We start from the raw sequence: 18,895 nt of genomic DNA on the forward strand, positions 1-18,895 counted from the left end.
TGTCCTGTAGAGGGCAGGCTGAAAGACCCTAAAGATACGAGAGTCACAAGAGTAGAACCTTCTTCACGACAGGTCTTTTTCAATCCACTCCCATGATCTTGGATGTCCCATGGTCTTGGATGAGGAGGGGAGGGGGAAAGTCCTTTTGAGAGATGGCTCTCCATGTCACAGTGACATCAGTGGAAGTGGATGGCACAGCATAACAGCCTTATTTGGGGTGGTCCTAAAAGACAATTGGGAAAGAAAATCCCCAGATTTTCCGGAAGGCAGCATTTCAAGAGGGACACCAGTGCACTTTTCTTAGAAGGAAATGTGGCCTGAGGTCAGGATCTATTCTGTTTTATAAACAGTAGCCAGTGATATGATTGGATGGTCAGGGACTAAGAAAGCACAAGATCGGAGGATTGATTACTAGAAGGTTTGGAGAAGTGGATGATAGACCCCTGAGAAGTGTCCAGAAATATGAGTCTATCAGTGTGCCATGTAAATATTTACCCAAAAGTCCCTTCCAAAGAGGAAAATTTTAATCAGGTGGCTGAAATTACTTGCTCTGTGAGTTAGTCACCTTCCTCCCCTCAGTACTCTAGGGCTTGTCTAACAGGCACCTGAACAACCATCACTGGCTAGGATGGTAGAATCAGAAATATTCCTAGGCTTAACATCATGAGCTGCCCTTCTCTCCTGCTGTTGACTTTAGCTATTTCTGAGTGCCCAGCTGGCTCACAGTGTTCACCAACTTGGAGTCCTAATATGGTACCATATCCTCAGGAGCCCAAATGACACGCCCCTCTTCCCTCCCTGGTAACACTGGACTCCAGCCTTCAAATGCAGAATCAGAAATCTGTCCTCCCTAGAGTAGATCTATGCTCTGAGTTCAGAATTATTTTCCCTATCCACCATGATTCTGCCCTCCTTGTTAGATACGAAGGTGCCTGACATACTTCCATGGCATCCCACGGAGCATTGGTTCTGACCAAAGACTTTGCTGTTCTCTGAAAGAAGTAAAGCGATGATATTCACAGGATTTATTTCCCATTACCCAGAAGCAGCTGACCTTATAGAATAGTAATGACAACTAACATTTACAGATCTTCCTTGACTTACGACGGGGTTATGTACCAATAAACCCATCGTAAGTCAAAAATATCTTAAGTCAGAAGTGCATTTAATACACCTAACCTTCAAAACATCACAGCTTAGCCTTGCCTACCTTAAGCCTGCTCAGAACACTTGTATTAGTCTAAGCTTGGGCGAAATCAGCTAACATACAGCCTATTTTATAATAAAGTCTTTTATATCTCATGTAATTGATTGGCCACTCTACTGAAAATGAGAAATTGAAGTGCTGTGCAGGACAGAATGGTGGTCAGTGTATCGGCCGTTCACCCTCGTGATCACGTGGATGACTGTGAGCGGCTGTTGCTCAGCGTCACGAGAGGATCGTACAGCATGCCCTTAGCCCAGAAAAAGGTCAAAATTCAAATTTCAAACTATGTCAAAATTCAAATTTCAAAGTATGGTTTCTGCTGAATGTGTATCACTTTTGTACCATTGTAAAGTCGAAAAATTGTTAAGTTGATCCATCATAAATCAGGGACCATCTGTATATTCCGGGCACAGTTCTTAGAGCCTCACATGTGCCAACTCATTTAACCCTTATGACTAAGCCCTCTGAAGTAATTACATCATGACACCAATTTCTAAAGATGGTTACTAAATTGCTTCTGGTCACCTGGTTAGTAAAGGGGGACTGAGCTTTGAGTCCAGGCAGGGTAGCTGCAGAGCCTGTGCTCATAACCACTACCATAAACAGTCTACAAAGAGGAGTGGAACTGTACGGCAAAGGCTTGATTATGGAGGGCAGTGGAAACTAAAACAGGTGAGGTTAGAGCGTCCCCTTACGGGACAAAGTTTATTCTCTAAACCAGCTGCCAATATATGGTGCCATTTCGGCCATGGCGAGGATAAACCTATCTGGGAATCAGGAAGGTAGGAGCAGGAATTATGCCTCCCTACCACTTGTAAAATTCTGCTTATGCTCCCCATAACTTAGGGCCCCACTGATGTAGAGAATTATAAATCCAAAGAAGGAACAGCCCTGGGAGAGAAAGCAGTAGTCCCACTGAATCAGAAGCTGAGACTGTCACCTGGCCATTTTAGGCTCCTCATGCCAATGGTCAACAGGCAAAAAAAAAAAAAAAAAAAAAAAGAGCTCTGCTGTAGGTCAGTGTGCTTGAGCCCAACTATTTAAGGGGAATATGTCAGGGTTCATCTGGTTCTAAACAGCAACGACAGCGGTACACTTAAAAACGATTTAAATCACGACAACCTAAGTCATGGGAAGGCTGGTGGGAGGCCTCTAAGGGTGGATTCAGCCAGTCAGCAATGTCATCGGAGAGCCAGGCTCTCTCCAGCCTGCCACTCCTCCCCCCTCGGCTGATTGACAGCGCCCCCCCACCCCACCCCGCATGGCATCAAGATGGCTGCCACCCAGCCTGCAGGGAGGAAGTGAGGGAAGCCAAGCACCAGACACCAGGAGGCAGAACACAAGGGATTTTCAGGGCAGTGAAAATACGCTGTACGATCCCGCAATGGTGGATACATCTCATCCTATGTTTGTCCAAACCCGTGGAATGTGCAACCCCAAGAGTGAGCCTCAGGGTAAACTAGGGACTCTGGGTGATAATGGTGTGTCCAGTGCAACAAATGCACCCCTCTGGTGGGGGGTGTTGATAACGGGGAGCTGTGCAGGTGTGCAGGTACGGGGTTGACGGGGAATCCTTGTACCTTCCTCTCAATTTTTCTGTAAACTTGTAACTGTTCTGAAAAAGACAAAGTCTTGAAAAACAAGTACAACCCCAAACCACGGAATAGAGAACGTATTTTGCAGCTGGTCCTCGCAGTTGTTAGGCCAGCAGGACTTTGTGGCTGCATCAAGGTCCGGTGCTGGTGGAGTGCTGGCCCAGGCACCCCCACTGACTGTGCAGGTGGTCCCTTGGGCTGTGGCTCTCCCTTCCCCCCTCCATTCATCCCCAGTCATGACCTAATTCCCCAGCTTTCCCAGTGAGTCAGTGAGCTCCCAGTACCTCTGTGGGGTACCTTCCTTCTGCTTCTACCTGCAAGAACTGCTTTCAGTTGTTTGTAGCTAAGGTGTCTGACGGATACCCTGGCTATTTAATCAGTAGGTTGAAAATGAAGAGAGGTTTTCTCTTTTGGTTGTCGTTCTTTTTGGTGTTCTCAAGGGTTTTAAAAGATGGCCAGAGAATAAATATGCTTTACCGAAGTATAGACCCTTCAGACTTTCCCAAGTCTCTGTTGTCATGGCCCCTCCACAGTCAAGTTCAGGCTTGCCAACTGAACTTGCCTCAGGAGGGGGTATAGCTGCTGACAAACACCATTTACTGAGTATTGAATCTGAGCCAGGTACTACAAAAAGTACTTTAGTACATAAAATACTTTACTTGTTGGGCGCCTGGGTAACTCAGTCATTAAGCCTCTGCCTTTGGCTCAGGTTATGATCCCAGGGTCCTGGGATCGAGCCCCGCATCGGGTCCCTGCTCAGTGGGGAGCCTGCTTCTCTGCCTGTCCTGGCTTATGTGCATTCTCTCTCTCTAACTCACTCTCTTTATCTCTCAAATAAATAAAATCTTTTTTAAAGTACTTGTAAAAGGGGTGCCTGGGTGGGTCAGTGGGTTAAAGCCTCTGCCTTCGGCTCAGGTCATGATCCCAGGATCCTGGGATCAAGCCCTGCATTGGGCTCTCTGCTCAGCGAGGAGCCTGGTTCCTCCTCTCTCTCTGCCTGCCTCTCTGCCTACTTGTGATCTCTGTCTGTCAAATAAAAAATAAAAAGATCTTAAAAAAAAATCAAATCAGACTTTAAAAGGAAAAAAAAGTTCTTATAAAAAAGTACTTCTTAAGGAAAGAACTCCTAACAGCCCCATGAAGAAGACTGTACTGTGCTACCTATGTTTGCAGATAAGAAAGCTTGTTTGGAGACTGGTCACACTTGGTACACGTGGCAAATGACCCAGGTCTGCCTTAGGGAAAAGGCCCTGGGCTCTCTTCTGTGTAGCAGATCATTATTTTCATCTCTTTATGTTCTCAGAGGGTAAAACAACAGATGTCCCCCTACCCATCTTCATAAGACTGCTCAGCCATAATACCAAAAGCATCTATCTTGGAGTCTATGGAAGGACCATAAAGACACTGATCACCATTTAATGCAGAAGGAGGTCAGTGACATGGACACTGAAGTTACCGTGAAAGTGTGGCTGCAGGCAGTGTGCTCATTTTAACTGGCTTCCCCTGCCTGTCCTGTACTGCTTTATGGGGCGTGTCCACCCACATGCTCTTTAAGAGGAACTTCCCACCACCATCCACCCTTGCAGCCCAGGCAGACACATTTAATACTAATTGCCACTGCTGATGGGTGATGGACAACTGGCCTAAAGGCCACCAATTTTGAGACAGACTAGCCTGTGGCTTATACAGCCTGTCCGGAAAGGATGGGCATCTCAGAGAGCTCTCCTAGAAATTAGGAACGGGAAGCGGGAAGAGGGAGTGAGTGAGCAGTGGAGCTGAAGTGAAGGGTGCTGGATGCCAAACAGATTAGAAAATTCATACAAAAGCTGATGTTATGAGGAGGTAAAGTCTATGCCCTGGGAAATAAAGGGCAGGGAAGTTGGTTGGCAGAGAGAAGATGACTGAGCAGATAGGCAGAGCCACGCACAGAAGCTCTGAGAGAGGACAGGGAAGGGGAGAGAAGCTGGAAAGCAGAGACAACAAAAGAGAGACCTGGCCCCCCCCCCCCCGGCTTCTGGAATCTGCATCTCCCAGGAAACTCTGGTGGGGATCACATGATCCTGTTCAAAACTCTCATTCTATCTACTTTTTAAAAAGGAAGCATACAAACTAATTTTTCTTTCCTCATTTTGGTTTTACTCCATTCTTCTTCCTGTGACTTGCCTCATGGTTCCAAAGGCCGGAACCTGGAGAGAAGCGAAATGGAAGCAAGCCATGGGGATTCTCGACAGACCTCAAAGCAGACTCGGAAGGGAAGAGCCTGATGATGTGGGCTGAGACCCGGGCTTTGATAACTCCTCTGCTCCCCTCTGGGGATTAAGGTAGAACTGAGAGCATTTTTCATTCTATATATTCTAAAAGCAGAAGCAAAATGGAATTCTTTCTTTCTCTTTCCATTTCACGACTATCAACTCAACACACAGGTCATTTCCTTATAAAAGGTATTTTTCTGATTCAGTATTACCTGCTGTACTCAGACTAAGGTGGTCCAGACACGCACCCCAGATCTGCAAAACCAGGCAGGCGGTGGGTGAGGAAAGGCATAGTGTCCATTTCCTAGATTTGTTACCTCAAAGACTAACATGTTCCTCTTTCACATGAACTTGCTTCAGACCAGAGGCGTCAGCTAACAAAGACTGGGGGCCTCTCTTGCTCTCTAAGCCCACGATACTGATACCCTCCCTGGAACAGCTCAGGAGTTGATGGAGACACAGAGGGTGGTGCCATCTCGGGTTGTGGGGCTTCCAAAGCTTCTTTGCCGGTCCACAGAGACGGGTCTCCTGGCTCCTCTCTGTTTCTATTCCCTCTTATGGGCTGCTGTCTTCCTTTGCCTGCGAGAACACAGACTATGAGTTAGCAAAGAGGGGAAATTGGTGCAGCACTTAAATCTCCAGACTCTGGACTTCTCACATTAAAGTCTTGCCTATGCCACTTAGAAATAGATCTCTCTGAACCTCAGTCTCTTCATCTGGAAGATGTGGACATTAGTTTCTGCTGTAAGAGAGAGTTCATATTTGAAAAGGGTCTGAATGGTGCCTATTACATAGTACACCATACATTCTATGCATAGTGTACATAGTACACCACAGAAGCGCTTGTTAAGTCAATCAACAAACCTGCTCCACGGAAAGGAGACTCCTCCCCAAGCAGAATAGCCAGGCTGGTAGAAACAGAGCTTGGCTTCAAAAGAACTGAATTTTATCACTTCTCGGCCTTTTGGCTAAGATCAAGCAAAAAGAACTGGATTGTGTTTCTTATTATCGAGTGATTTTTTTTTTTTTTTCCGGGAAGGAAATTTCCATTTGCTAATTAATCTTCACTAGGCCAATGAATATTCTAAAGTAAGGCAGTGTTTCAAATGATAGGTAACTTGTTTTTAGAAAAAAGGAAATTAAATACAGAAACATACCATTTAGGTTGAGGTTAATTAATTGGCTATTTAGAGCATGGAAATCAGAGATGCCGCCAAAGAATGGAGGACTTGAGGGAGTTGTGCCAGAAGACCTGGGCTGAATCCCAGCTCTGCAACCTTTCAGGGGACCCTTGGCAAGCCTTTTCCCTCCCTGAGCTTCAGTGTCTGCAAATTGGGACAATTTGACCCAACTCACAGGGTGGTCCCGAGAATGAACTAAGAAATGCAGCACAGGGCAGGCCACAGTGTATGGCACTTACCGACTTCAGTGTTTGGCTCAGGACCTGTGATTTCTTTAGACGCTCTCCTACCAAGCTGGGCCATCTCATTCCCTAGCCACAACCAACTCATGAAGGGGCCAGCTGATGAAGACCTCAGGGGAGGAAACACGCCGGCAAGTGATAAATGAGACAAGGCCAAAACATACAGTCAATACACAAAGAAGGAGAAGACGGAACATTTTATAAAAATAAGAAAACAATTCCAAAGGGGAATAGTCAGTCTGGTTTTTAGTGTAGACAAAAATAGCTTTCCAGACTGAAGTCACCTCTGAGGGACTCACTGCCACACAGCCCACTGGGATGATTGACAGTCACATTGTCTCAAGCCTGCCGGTGTGCACAAAGATACAGAAAGGGTATCTCTGGAAGATCCTGTGAGGGCTGAATGTGACCTGCACCACAGGGCAGAGGGAGCTGGAGGAGGCAATCGCCGTATTGTCTTGGGTTATTTGAAAATGAACCTCGAGAAGACTAGGAAAGAGGCTGCTTGGAGTCCCAGCACCTCACCACAGGACCATAAGAATTTGAAAGGCCTAGGAGGATATGCTTTCCCTAATTAGGTAGGAGAAGAATCACTCGGAGCCTAGTTAAGTTGTCCTCCTATCTGCTAGACGGAAAACTGTTTCCCCTTGAAGAAGAAATGAAGTCCCACAGAAAAGACAAGCTGGAAAGCGGGGGAATTGATCAGACCACAAGGCAGGGCTCTGGGAGAGAGACACAGTCCAGAAGGCAGGCAGCCCCTTATCGTCAGCTGCTGGAGCCAGATGCCTGAGTTGAAACCTAGCTCTGACTCTTACTGCTTGCATGACCTCTGGCTTGATCCCACTCAACCTCTTTTGTGTACTATAAACACTTATAACATTGTTGTCAAGATAATTGTGTTAAGACACAGGAGGCACTTAAAAGACTGCCTGGGACACTGCCACCATTTGGGCAGTGTTAGCTGTTGTCAAATACATCCCTCCCCTACTGTTTACTTTCCTGTGCTTCTAGAAAGAGGTGATTGGGTTGCCTCAACTCCACTTAACCAAAAACCATGTTGTGATGAACATGGTTTCAAACTTTCACTCAATATGCACTTACTGCTGAGCAGTATTTCCACTGAGTCAGGGGCAAGAGTTTCCCAGAGGCGTATACCCAGGAATTGGTTGCTTACCTGAATGTTGACCCTTGCACACATGAGGGCTTTTGTTTCCTCACTGTTATGTCAGCAGACCTTGCCGTACTTTTTCACCTCTCCATAAAGTGAGATTAAGCGTGTCTTCATCTATTTGTTAGCTCTCCCAATGTCCTCTTCTGAGAATTGTCTAGACATACATTTTGCCCATTTTTCTGTTGGGTTTCCTGTTTTTGTTGTTGTTGTTGACTGGAAGTTGTTTCTGATCTTTTTTAGGTATGGTGGACATTGGAAATATCTTCTCCCAATTTATCACCTTTTAATTACCTTTGCTTAGATTTTCTTTATTGAACAGAAATCCTGTGATGTACTGAAGGCAACAAACTCAGCTCAACTCCTGGCTATACTGACTTAGGCCTCCATCTCTAGGGACTGTCAGAAAAAAAAGCAGCATACCTATTTCTGGACATAAATACTATTTATCTCTGTCTTGACTGTGTTTTTACATACAATGACCAGCATTCAACCAAAAATTATAAGACATATGAATATCAAAGGGTAATAACATTTTCAGGACAAAGCAACCAAAGATCCTGACTCAGAGATGATCCAGATGGTCCAATGATCAGGCAAGGAGCCTAAAGAACTACAATTATTACCCTTAAGGATCTAATGGGAAAGGAGGACAAGATGCAGGAGGGAATTTCAGCAGAGATAGAAACTATGAGAAAGCGTCAAAAGTCACATTCTATCTTTATTCTTATGTTTATTTTTTTTCCCTCCTCTCTCCATATTTTTATTTGTTTTGTTTCTCTCAATGTTTTGACAGTGTGGCCAATTTGTCAACATCTCTCTCCCTTCGTTGGCTTCCATAGGACTGAGGCTGAGAGATGAAACAAGGTTTACCCTCTTGTCAGGGATCAGAATCCTTCTCCCATGCCTCAGCTGTGATCTTTAAGCTCTGAGAAAAGTGGTTTCGGTGAAAATATCAAGAAATCGACCCAGAGCTTAAATGGAGGACCTATATGATTTTATGAAAAGTGTTCATTTTTTCTGTTGTTCCAGTGGAATATCTTATTCTCTAATAAGGCCACAACAAGGAACATTGTACATTTAGTATACTATTACTAATAGATAGTCAGATTAGAAGAACAAAACAATATAAAAAGCACCTCATCAGTCAATGATTATTTGTCCTATAATTAGGTCCATTTTTTTTCTCTTAGTAATATCAAAGTCAGACACTATTAATGTCCACAGCCATGTGGACATATTATGTGAACATAAATATAAAACATAGAAACATAAATGTGAAATATTCAGATTTGGATCAGATATTTTAATGTTAACTGAGATTTCATTCTATTGCAATTTTTACATAGCTATATTTCCATTCATTCATTTGCTGGTGGTTTATATCCTAGATTAACTCTTTTAATATTCTAACTACAAGGTAGGAATTCTTTGAGCCTAAAGAAAGGTTGCCAAAGGAAATGGAGGGTTGGACACATTGGCCAGTTCTGCTCCATTTTGTTTCATCACCAGAAATCAAGAAAATTGGATCCTTGGAGACAGGACACTGAGACACCTCCCCCTAGGCCATTTATCCATCAGGCACTGAAGGCACGGTGCCATTAGTTCTGTCACCCTCCCAGCACCCATGTGCTGTCTTTCAGGGCCTAGATCACATTCTGGACATTTTGTCTCTTTTTCAGTGCATGGCTTATTCTCCAGCTTCTACCCCTTAGGAGAAAATTCGCATTTCCCCATTGAAGAAAATAAACCAAGACTAACAGCTAACAAGAAATCCAATAAGCAAAAATACAGCAAAACCAGAATGTATAAAAAAGAGTCAAGAAGTGCATCTAGGGGTGCCTGGGTGGGTCAGTGGGTTAAAGCCTCTGCCTTCAGCTCAGGTCATGATCCCAGGATCCTGGGATTAAGCCCCGCATTGGGTTCTTTGCTCAGCGGGGAGCCTGCTTCCTCCTCTCTCTCTGCCTGTCTCTCTGCCTACTTGTGATCTCTGTCTGTCAAATAAATAAATAAGATCTTAAAAAAAAAAAAAAAAAAGGAATGCATCTAACGGTGAAGTATCACTACTGACCAAGTACAGTTTTCTTAGTCACCCCAAAAGGCCAACACTATAGCTACTAGCTACACGTGGCTTACCAAACCCTCAAAATGTGGCTGGATCAAACTGACATACACTGAAGGTAAAAATAACACACCAGAATCACGATTTACTATTAAAACATTTTTAAAGATTGTACAAATCCCTCAATAATTATTTTATTGATTCATGTTGAAATAATGTCTTGGCTATATTTGATTAAACTATCATTGTATTTAATTTCATTTGTTCTTTTTGCCCCTTTTTTAAAAAAAAAAAAAAGATTTTATTTATTTATTAGAGAGAGAGCACAAGCACAAGCACAAGCCGGGAGGAGAACCAGGCTCTCTGCCAAGCAAGAGCCAGATGCGGGGCTCGATCTCAGAACCCTGGGATCATGACCTGAGCTACAGGCAGATGCTTAACCAATGGAGCCACCCAGGCATCCCTGTTTTTGCTTTTTTTTTTTAATGTGGTTACAGGAGAAATTTAAATTCTGTATTTGAGTACACCACTTAGGTCATATTCCTGTCACAGGGCACTGCACTGAATGTCACAAACACCTGTCTGTTGCAACCAGGACGAGAAGAATGGGGTTCCTTCTAGAAGCAGCTTCCTTGCTGCTGGCCTGAGACTAGGGTCTCCTTCAAAGAGCAGCTGCAGGCTTCCTGACTCAGGCTGTCTCGAATTATGTGCCTCTGGGGAGTGATCATTTAAGTTAAGGATGATTTGCCTTTTACCTGGGGATATGTAGTTTAGCAGGTTTTCAGGAGTTGGAGAAAATGGCCTGGAGCGACAACTCATTTCAGTTGATTTTCAAGCACCAGTTTAGTCAAGTCAACATAGAAAAGCACAAGATCCTCAGCAGTGAATTTTTCCCTCACCTAGGAGGAAGGGGGGTACTGGGTCTGCTAAGATCGGAAACATGAAAACGTGTTGCTCAGCACTTTGCCGACCAGAAATCTCTGGGTATTTTTTTTTTTTTTCTGACATCTCTAGAACAGATCTTTAATTAGACAAATATTTATTTAAGTTTACTTTCACTTGCCTTTCCAAAGAGATTCCTGATGCAAAACAAGACTGTTGTGTTGTTGGTTTATGAAATATTTGCTCTTGCTTATAAAAATAAAGTTTTGATCAATAAGAAAGGCACTGAGAGGCACTACCACTTAGAACCAAAGTTTGAGAGGCGCTACCACTTAGAACCAAAGTTTGTTCAGCATTGAAAATCGCTGGAGCTCTGAAGAATAAAACAAGTATAAAGAACCTGTTGAGTTCTAAAAATAAACCCTGGGGTGCCTGGGTGGCTCAGTGGGTTAAGCCTTTGTCTTCAGCTCATGTCATGATCTCAAGGTCCTGAGATCTAGCCCCACATCAGGCTCTCTGCTCAGCGAGGAGCCTGCTACCCCCCCACACCCACCCGCCTGCTTCTCTGCTTACTTGTGATCTCTCTCTGTCAAATAAATAAATAAAATCTTTGACAAAAGAAATCTAAAAATAACCCCCACACCAAGTGAATAGAGCACCTGCTTTTTAACCCACTGAGCCACCGAGGTGCCCCTAGAGCACCTGCTTTTTAATAGATGTCGTAGGCTAGAAATTCAAATTTGAGATGGACCCGCAGTAGGCTAAATTAAGGATCTTGAGAGAGAAAGATTATCCGTGGTGTAGGAAGAGGATCCCGGGTTATCCAGGTAGACCCTAAATATAGCCACACATGTCCTTGCAAGAGGGAGGCTGATGGAGACTTGGCCACAGAAGGGAAGGCAGTGTGAACAGGAAGCAGAGACCGGACAGGTGTATCACAAACCAAGTCGGTGGCAGCCCCTGGGAGTCTGAAGGGGCTGGGAACAGATTCTCCCCTGGAGCCTCCCAGAAGGAGACTGCTGACACCTGGAGTTTAGCCCCATTAGACTCTCCCAGACTTTCCGGCCTCTAGGACTGGAAGAGAGTAAATTGCCGTGGTTATTCAGCCACTACCTGGGTGGCAGTTTGCTATTTGTTACATGCAGCAATGGGAAACTAAAATAGGACTCCAGTGACTTCACAAAATTAACCAGGGCTGAATAATTTTTCCCTTCATTCACATTCGTTTTTGCAGGCTTAAAGCATGGAAAATAGAAATCTCGAAGGGAAAGGTCTCGGGAGAATACAAATCTAAGGCTAAATGCTCCAAACGGCATTTGCTCCCTCAGCTTTCCTGTCACCCCCATTCTCCAGCTCTGGGTTCTCCAGCCCCTGCCCTCCGCCTCCCAGTACCTTCCACCCCTAGTTCCAGGGAATCCCCGAGGTACAACTTCGGGGTTACTTTTACGTCTGACTTGCCAAACCTCCGCAGTTTAACAAAAGCATTCCGATTCTCCTTGTGAAGCTCTGTATGGTATGAGAGTTAATAGCCGTCTGTCAGCTTGTGGTGTATTATACACATCAGTTTTTTCATTCAACAAATACTTACTGAGTATTTGCCCAAATACTATGCCGGAGGACCTGGGCTAGATCCTGGCAGGACGTAGGAAGCAAGGTCCACGTGCTCCCCGCCTTCACTCACAGCGTAGTAGAGAACACGAGTTGAAGGAAGTAAATATACAAATGCGTAAAATCACCACCTGGAGTCCAACGCCCCTGCGGAGACAGAGCGCTGAGGGGACTGCGCACAGCGACAGGGGCCAGCAGAGCCGGACAGAAACCGCACTGGTGCTGTCAAGGAGCTCACTTCCTGACAAGCAAGGTGGGGGAGAAGGGAGCACCCCGCAGAGGGCACTCGAGGACCTGGGTATGGCGAGAACTTAGTGGGTTTCAGGAACAGAAAACCCCTGTGGGCTGAGCACCGTGGGAGGGGAGGCAGGTTAGAGAAGCAGGTGGACAAGCACCCAGGGATTCAGAGGTAATAGTAGAAGGTCGCCTGCCTTTCCTCCTAGCGAACAGCAGCCTGGAAGTGTCAGGGGCTCAGACGTGTCTCCCTAAGCAATATGTCAAGAGTTCAAGCTTTTCCAGGATAGACAGGCTGCTTTAAATGTATCAGAATATGCTCTAGGCCAGCACCTGAACACTTTGTTAATGCGTTGGTGCGAATTCGCTTTCTGGACTCCTTTCCTTCACCCAGCATTTCTTGCAATCCTTTTTGTGCCAGACTGCTCCATTTGGGGCATAGCAAGTGCCCTGGGTATGGAGGGTAAAAGACCCTGGCCCTGCCCTCATGGAGAACAGTGAGGGTCAAGCACAATGAGGTAAAGGGGCAGGGAGCAAATGTGAGTGGCTCGAGGAGCCCCCAGACTGACTGGGGCGAAGGAAGAAGCGGGGAGGAGTGGCCTTGGAGCCAGGAACTGAAGGATCGAGGATATGTGCAGGGGACCCAGGAGGCACATTCCAGGCAGAGGGAGGCCTGTAAATTAGCACCCCAGAGGAGCCAGGAGAGGTCCAGTGCAGGAGAATGAAGGCGAGGTGCCCCAGGGGTAACTGGCAAGACAGTGCAGGGCCTCAAAGACCCCGGTAAATGGATAAGGACTTCATTCTAAAAATGAAGAAAAGCTATCGGGGTTCTAAGCAGAAGAGTGATAGGATCAGGTTTGCATACCAAAAAGATCACTCCTATTTTGGTGTGGAAAGTTGAGATTGGAGGAAAGCAAGAATTTAGGTGAGGAGGAAAGCAAGGAGGTGATTATTGGTGTTCAGGAAAGGGATGACCGTGGCTTGGTTGAGGATGGTGGCAATGAAGATTGCCTGACTGCAGAGCCTACTTCCTCTTTGCATTTACGCTTGTTCACAATGTAGGGCAAACAGCAAGTCTTTATCAGTGACGTTGTTCCTGTACTGGGTATGATTTTTATTCCTTTGCAAAGAAGGAGAATATTATTTGGCATATATGTGAAGTTCATTTCATCGTCAAGTTCCCATTCTTCTTGAAGTTAGAAATCTGATTTCAGTCAATTTGAGGGTCTTCCCACCTCCTTGGTATTGATCTGAATTTGGGGAGGAATGTATGCTGTGAACAATCTGGTCTCCTTGATCCTGTCATACTGGGAAGCCCTTGGTCCTGTTTGACCCATGGTCAGAGGTTCACCCGGCCTTCTGCTGCACCCTCTTGGTCCCATCTTGAAAACTCCTCGGGTCCCCTCTTCCCTATACCATGTCTAATCTGTTCTCCACGGATATAGAAAATGTTCTGCTTCTTCCCAAACCATCTGGCTGTGGACAACACTCTGAGATTGTTTCAGTCCTGCCATATTAACACTGCTGTGTCTCCCTTCTGCTCTAGAACCACTCTTGGTGTGCAGGCCAACAGATTCTTGTGGGGTCCTGGAGACAGATTCAGCAGATATCTAGAAGGGAAAAAAATGATTGTATTTGGTATTCATATACATCAAGGGCAAGGCTATAAGGATGACTCGGGTGGTTTTTTGTTTGTTTGTTTGTTTGTTTTGCATGAGAAACTAGGTAATGCCTTTTCACAAGTGAGAATGTTGGAAGAGAAGCAGGTGTGGGGCAGTGGGCTAGAATCATGAGGTCACTATAGTACGTGATGTGTTTGAAATGTCCCAAAAGAGATACTGAAGGTGAGGTTGGTAATGGGGAGTCTGAAGGGTGGAAGAAGTCAAGAATTGAGAACACACACCTACACACACACACACCTACACACACACACACACACCTACACACACACACACCTACACACACACACACACGCACACAATTTTTTTCCCCTGTAAGCTAGATGGGAGTGGAGGCCATGGGGCAGCATGAGATCCTCCAGAGAAAGAGAGAATGTAGAGTGAAATGGGAAGGGGGCTTCAGGGAAACACTGAGGAATATTGAAAGATTAGGTAGAAAGAGTGCCAGCAAAACTGCTGCTGGTAAGAGCAGAACAAGTAAGGTACAGAAACAAAGTCCCAAGAAAAGAGTGTTTGAAGAAGGTGGGAGTGGCTAAGAGCGTTCAGTGCCACTACCAAGAGATCAAGTAAGACAGAAACAGAAAAGTCTCCTTTGGATGTCAGAGTTATTGGCGTTCCCATAAAGAGCAATTCCAGGATATAGAAAAGGCAAAAGCCCAAATGGTGTGAAGCGACTACAATGAACACCTGGGGTAGGACCAGACACTTCAGAGGAGTCATGCTTTTGTTGGAGGACTAAATTAGCCCTGCGGTAAAGGCTACTCCAAAGCCGCTCCAACAAAGCTTAAGAAAAAGCTTCAAAAGGTCAAGCTGATGCACAAATAGATTAACTGCCTGCCAGAATAAAACCTAATATCCTTTAACTAAGACAAACTCCAGGTCTCAATGACCAAAATTCACAATTTCCAGCATTCGATAGAAAAAAATATATACGAGAAGCAGGAATTTAAGACCTACAATCTGGAGAAAAATCAGTCAAGACAAACACACCCACCGAGGAAGAGATAACAGAATTGGCAGATTGGCAAAAAAGGACTTCAAAAGTTATTACAAATACGCCCTTGTATTTAAAGGAAAGCATACATATAATGAGAAGTGGAAGCTGTAAAAAATGAAAATATAAGCAATCCCATCATGATTTGTTTTTCAGTTAACCTCTGGATCCCACACCACCCTCCCAACAGCTACAACTAGCCAGACAGCTTCTAAGGAGGAAAGATATTGTTTCATGTAAGTTTCTCCTTTTGTTTCCCTGTATGGAAGAATTTTCAAGTGGTCTTGGGAAACATATCATATATAATCCGGAAGGAATAAAGTGACCTTGCAGGTGCTGGGAAGCCGGGAGGTGGGTACAACTGCCATAGAGTTCTAGTGCAGTCTGGCCCAGAAAGGACATTGTTTGCAGCAAATACAGGACTTCCGGGTCTCTGAGCACAGAGCAGCTGGCTAGGGCGGAGGGGCCGAGCAGGTTGCTTGCGTCTCAGGTGCACCTGCCTTGTGGTTCATATGAACCTGAGGTCAGTCTCTCATTTTCTTAAAGATTTATTTATTTATTTGAGAGAGAGGAAGAGAAACAGACTGCTGAACATGGCGCCCGACACACGGCTCAGGACCCTGAGAACATGACCTGAGTCGAAAATCAGGAGTCCTTTTCTCTTTCTTTCTTTCTTTCTTTCTTTCTTTTCTTGAAGATTTTATTTATTTATTTGACAGAGATCACAAGTAGGTGGAGAGGCAGACAGAGAAAGAAGGTAGCAGGCTCCCTGCTGAGCAGAGAGCCCAATGTGGGACTCAAACCCAGGGCCCTGGGATCATGACCTGAGCCGAAGGCAGAGGTTTTAACCCACTGAGCCACCCAGACGCCCCCAGGAGTCTTTTTCTTAACCGACTGAGCTACCCAGGTGCCTCCAGAGTTCTCTTTAATTGCTGGCTATATTATCTTCTTTTCTTTTTTTGTTTCCCCTCCTTTTAACCATCCTTTGGGAGCTTTAAGGGTATTTTTTAAGGTACCCTTAAAATTAAAAAGGAACTATTAGTGAAAAGGAAAGCATTAGGATTGAAGAGCTCATTTGAAATATTTGTGAGTCTTCAGCATGGCTGTGCTGATTCTAGGTCAAATCAGGCAATCTATGGTCAAAGGAGAAGGGTCGAATCTTCTTGCTTACCTCTGCATCCCCATCAAGATGGTATAGGTCTCCCAGAAAGATATTCATCCCATAAACACTGCGCTCAAGGCTGAATTTTCAAATGTGAAGTCTCTCGTATCATCAGCCTTTTTAAGTGTGTTTCTAGGGTGGAGAATGCATGGGCCCCACAAGACTTTGGTTCATAGATCACTCAGTTCTCAAAACACGACTACCAAGTGTCAGCTTGAAAATTGTTTGGACATATTTTTGTTTAGAATCTTTAACTCAAAGCTCATTTATTTCTGCACTGCCCCATGCCAGTAAGGGAATTAGAGATCGTGTTTTTAGCTATTCCCTGGATGAAGGAAAATAGAAACGTGGGTCTCAGTTGAGTGCACCAAGCTGTCATGCTTGTCTCTGGTGCCAGCTGGTCACCTGCTGGCGGGGCCAGAAGAGAGCCCCAGCACGACATCCATCCTTGCCTTCTGCATCCAGCTTCCAATAGGACATCTCCATCAGAATGCCTACTCCCTGTGCAAGCCACACCACAGAAGAGGAAACTTCTCTGCTTAAGTGGTTGTCTGGTTATGGGCTTGTATTAATATCCCACAAAGTAAAAACCAAATGAACTCTGGAAATATCTTTCCATTGTACGTTGTTCGAAGGGACACCTATCTCCTTGCAACCGAGCACGTTTTAATCTCACAGATACACAGCTGGGAAAAAGCAGGGATAAAAATAAAGACATAGACTTCAAAGGACTCAGGGATCTTTATTCAAGTATCTCTCATTGCTTGGGTTGTTTTATTTTATGCCATAGCCATTGCACTCCTAAAATCCCGCCTTCTTTCACCTATCTTACTTCTTCCTTTGACCCTCCATGTATGGGCGTGGGAGGAAGATGGAGAGGGAAGGAAGGCTGGTCACCAGGACACTGTCATGACAAGGACACATCATTAGCAACACAGCCAATTAACAGACAGACTGAGAAGGCATCACTGACCACTGGGACCGAAGATCGTCATCTCCCGGCAACAACCCAAAGAACCAGTTGCTGTTTTGTCTGCAGAAGGTGCTTGGACAGTGCACCAAAGAGACAAAATAGCCTTTCATGGATTGGTAGAGGACTTAAGGAGGTGTGAATTGGAATCAGCTATATGCTAGACATTCACAGCCCAACAGGAAATATGCCTGATGGTGCAGCATCTCTGTGGCCCAGTTTTCCCAGGTCAAAAGCAGAATGGCTGTTGAGTGAGGAGTAATACAAAAAGGAAAGCTGTAACACGATTCCATTCTTCGGCTGCAAACACAACAGAGGAGAACTCATTCTGTGTGTGTTTGTGATTGCAGTCACGTTGCTGAGTTATTACACACGCCCAACTCAAGTCTCCGGCTTGGGAGACAGGCAGGTCCTGTTCAGCCCCCAACCTCAACATCACTGTGGATTCGGGCGCATATTTACTGTTTACAAAGGAATCAGAGCTCAGATGTGTTCCAAAGATAACATTGTGCTATATTCATATTTCCACGCAAGAAAAAACTGCTCAGAGATGGGGCCTGTAACCGGAGAGCAGCCTCCGGTAGTTTTAAAAAACAAAAAAGCCCAAACTTTTGAGAATTGGGGTTTTCATGTACCTTTCTACCAAGCATGTGACTTTCTCGACCTTCCTTAATCATTCTGAACATATTATCTAATGTCCAATAGCCTTAAATTCATGATTTCTATCATGTTGCGGTTGGACTAGGTGATTTTTTAAAAAAAATTGTATTCAAAATACGTGTGTGAGTGCGCCCTCTCCTGCATCCTCCTTTTCCTGAGAAAAACCATTCACTTGCATTAGATTTGCGGGAGAACACGTGACTAAAAAAAAAAGGTGACAGAAGCGTCTCAGCCCTGGTAAGAGCGGAAAATGAAGCCGAGAATATTCAAAATCTTGCGCTGGAAAACACAACTGACAGAAGGATTTGACTGGTTCTGTTCGGCTGTCCATAAGACACTCTTCTCACACAAATGAGGATGATCAAGAGGAGTTTATATTGTTGAAAATGCATTATGATCTTTTGGCTCAGATAGCTGTATGCCAGTAAATGAGGGATTCAGGGATTCCTTTGGTTCTGAAGATCAGGCAGATTCTTTTGTGAATTTGTGCATTATTGTAACTTTCTACTGAGTGACTTTCATTACTGGAGATGACGTTTGGTTACATTCTTCTTAAGGCAGATAAATACAGGGACTGAAGAAGATTGACTGGATTGCAAAGTGCTTTATGATTTACTTTATCCACATTGTAACGTTTGGATTTGGGGTTGGTTTCATGATCAGATAGTAGAGCCAGCATGCAATTTACATAGTTGCCACTTCCTCCTCCACCACCCCAGCCATCCAGAATTGCAGCCAAGAAGGAAGTCTTCCCTGGAATGCAAGTGCCCAGGCAGAGGGAGAGGGAGAGGCGCTGCTGGCTTAATGCTGTATTCCTCACACCCAGAACATCCCCCAGGACAGAGGAGTTGCTCAGCAAGTGTTTGTCGAATGAATCTAATACTTACATTTTTGGAATGCTTTAGGATTGGCGAGCTCTCCTATCTAAGATTGAGTAGATCACACTTGATTCTCTGACATCTACTTTGGTTGACTATTTTCTGAAAGCAACGTCAGTTG

This window comes from Mustela nigripes, chromosome 14 (genome assembly GCF_022355385.1).
Source record: "Mustela nigripes isolate SB6536 chromosome 14, MUSNIG.SB6536, whole genome shotgun sequence".
NCBI lineage: Eukaryota > Metazoa > Chordata > Mammalia > Carnivora > Mustelidae > Mustela > Mustela nigripes.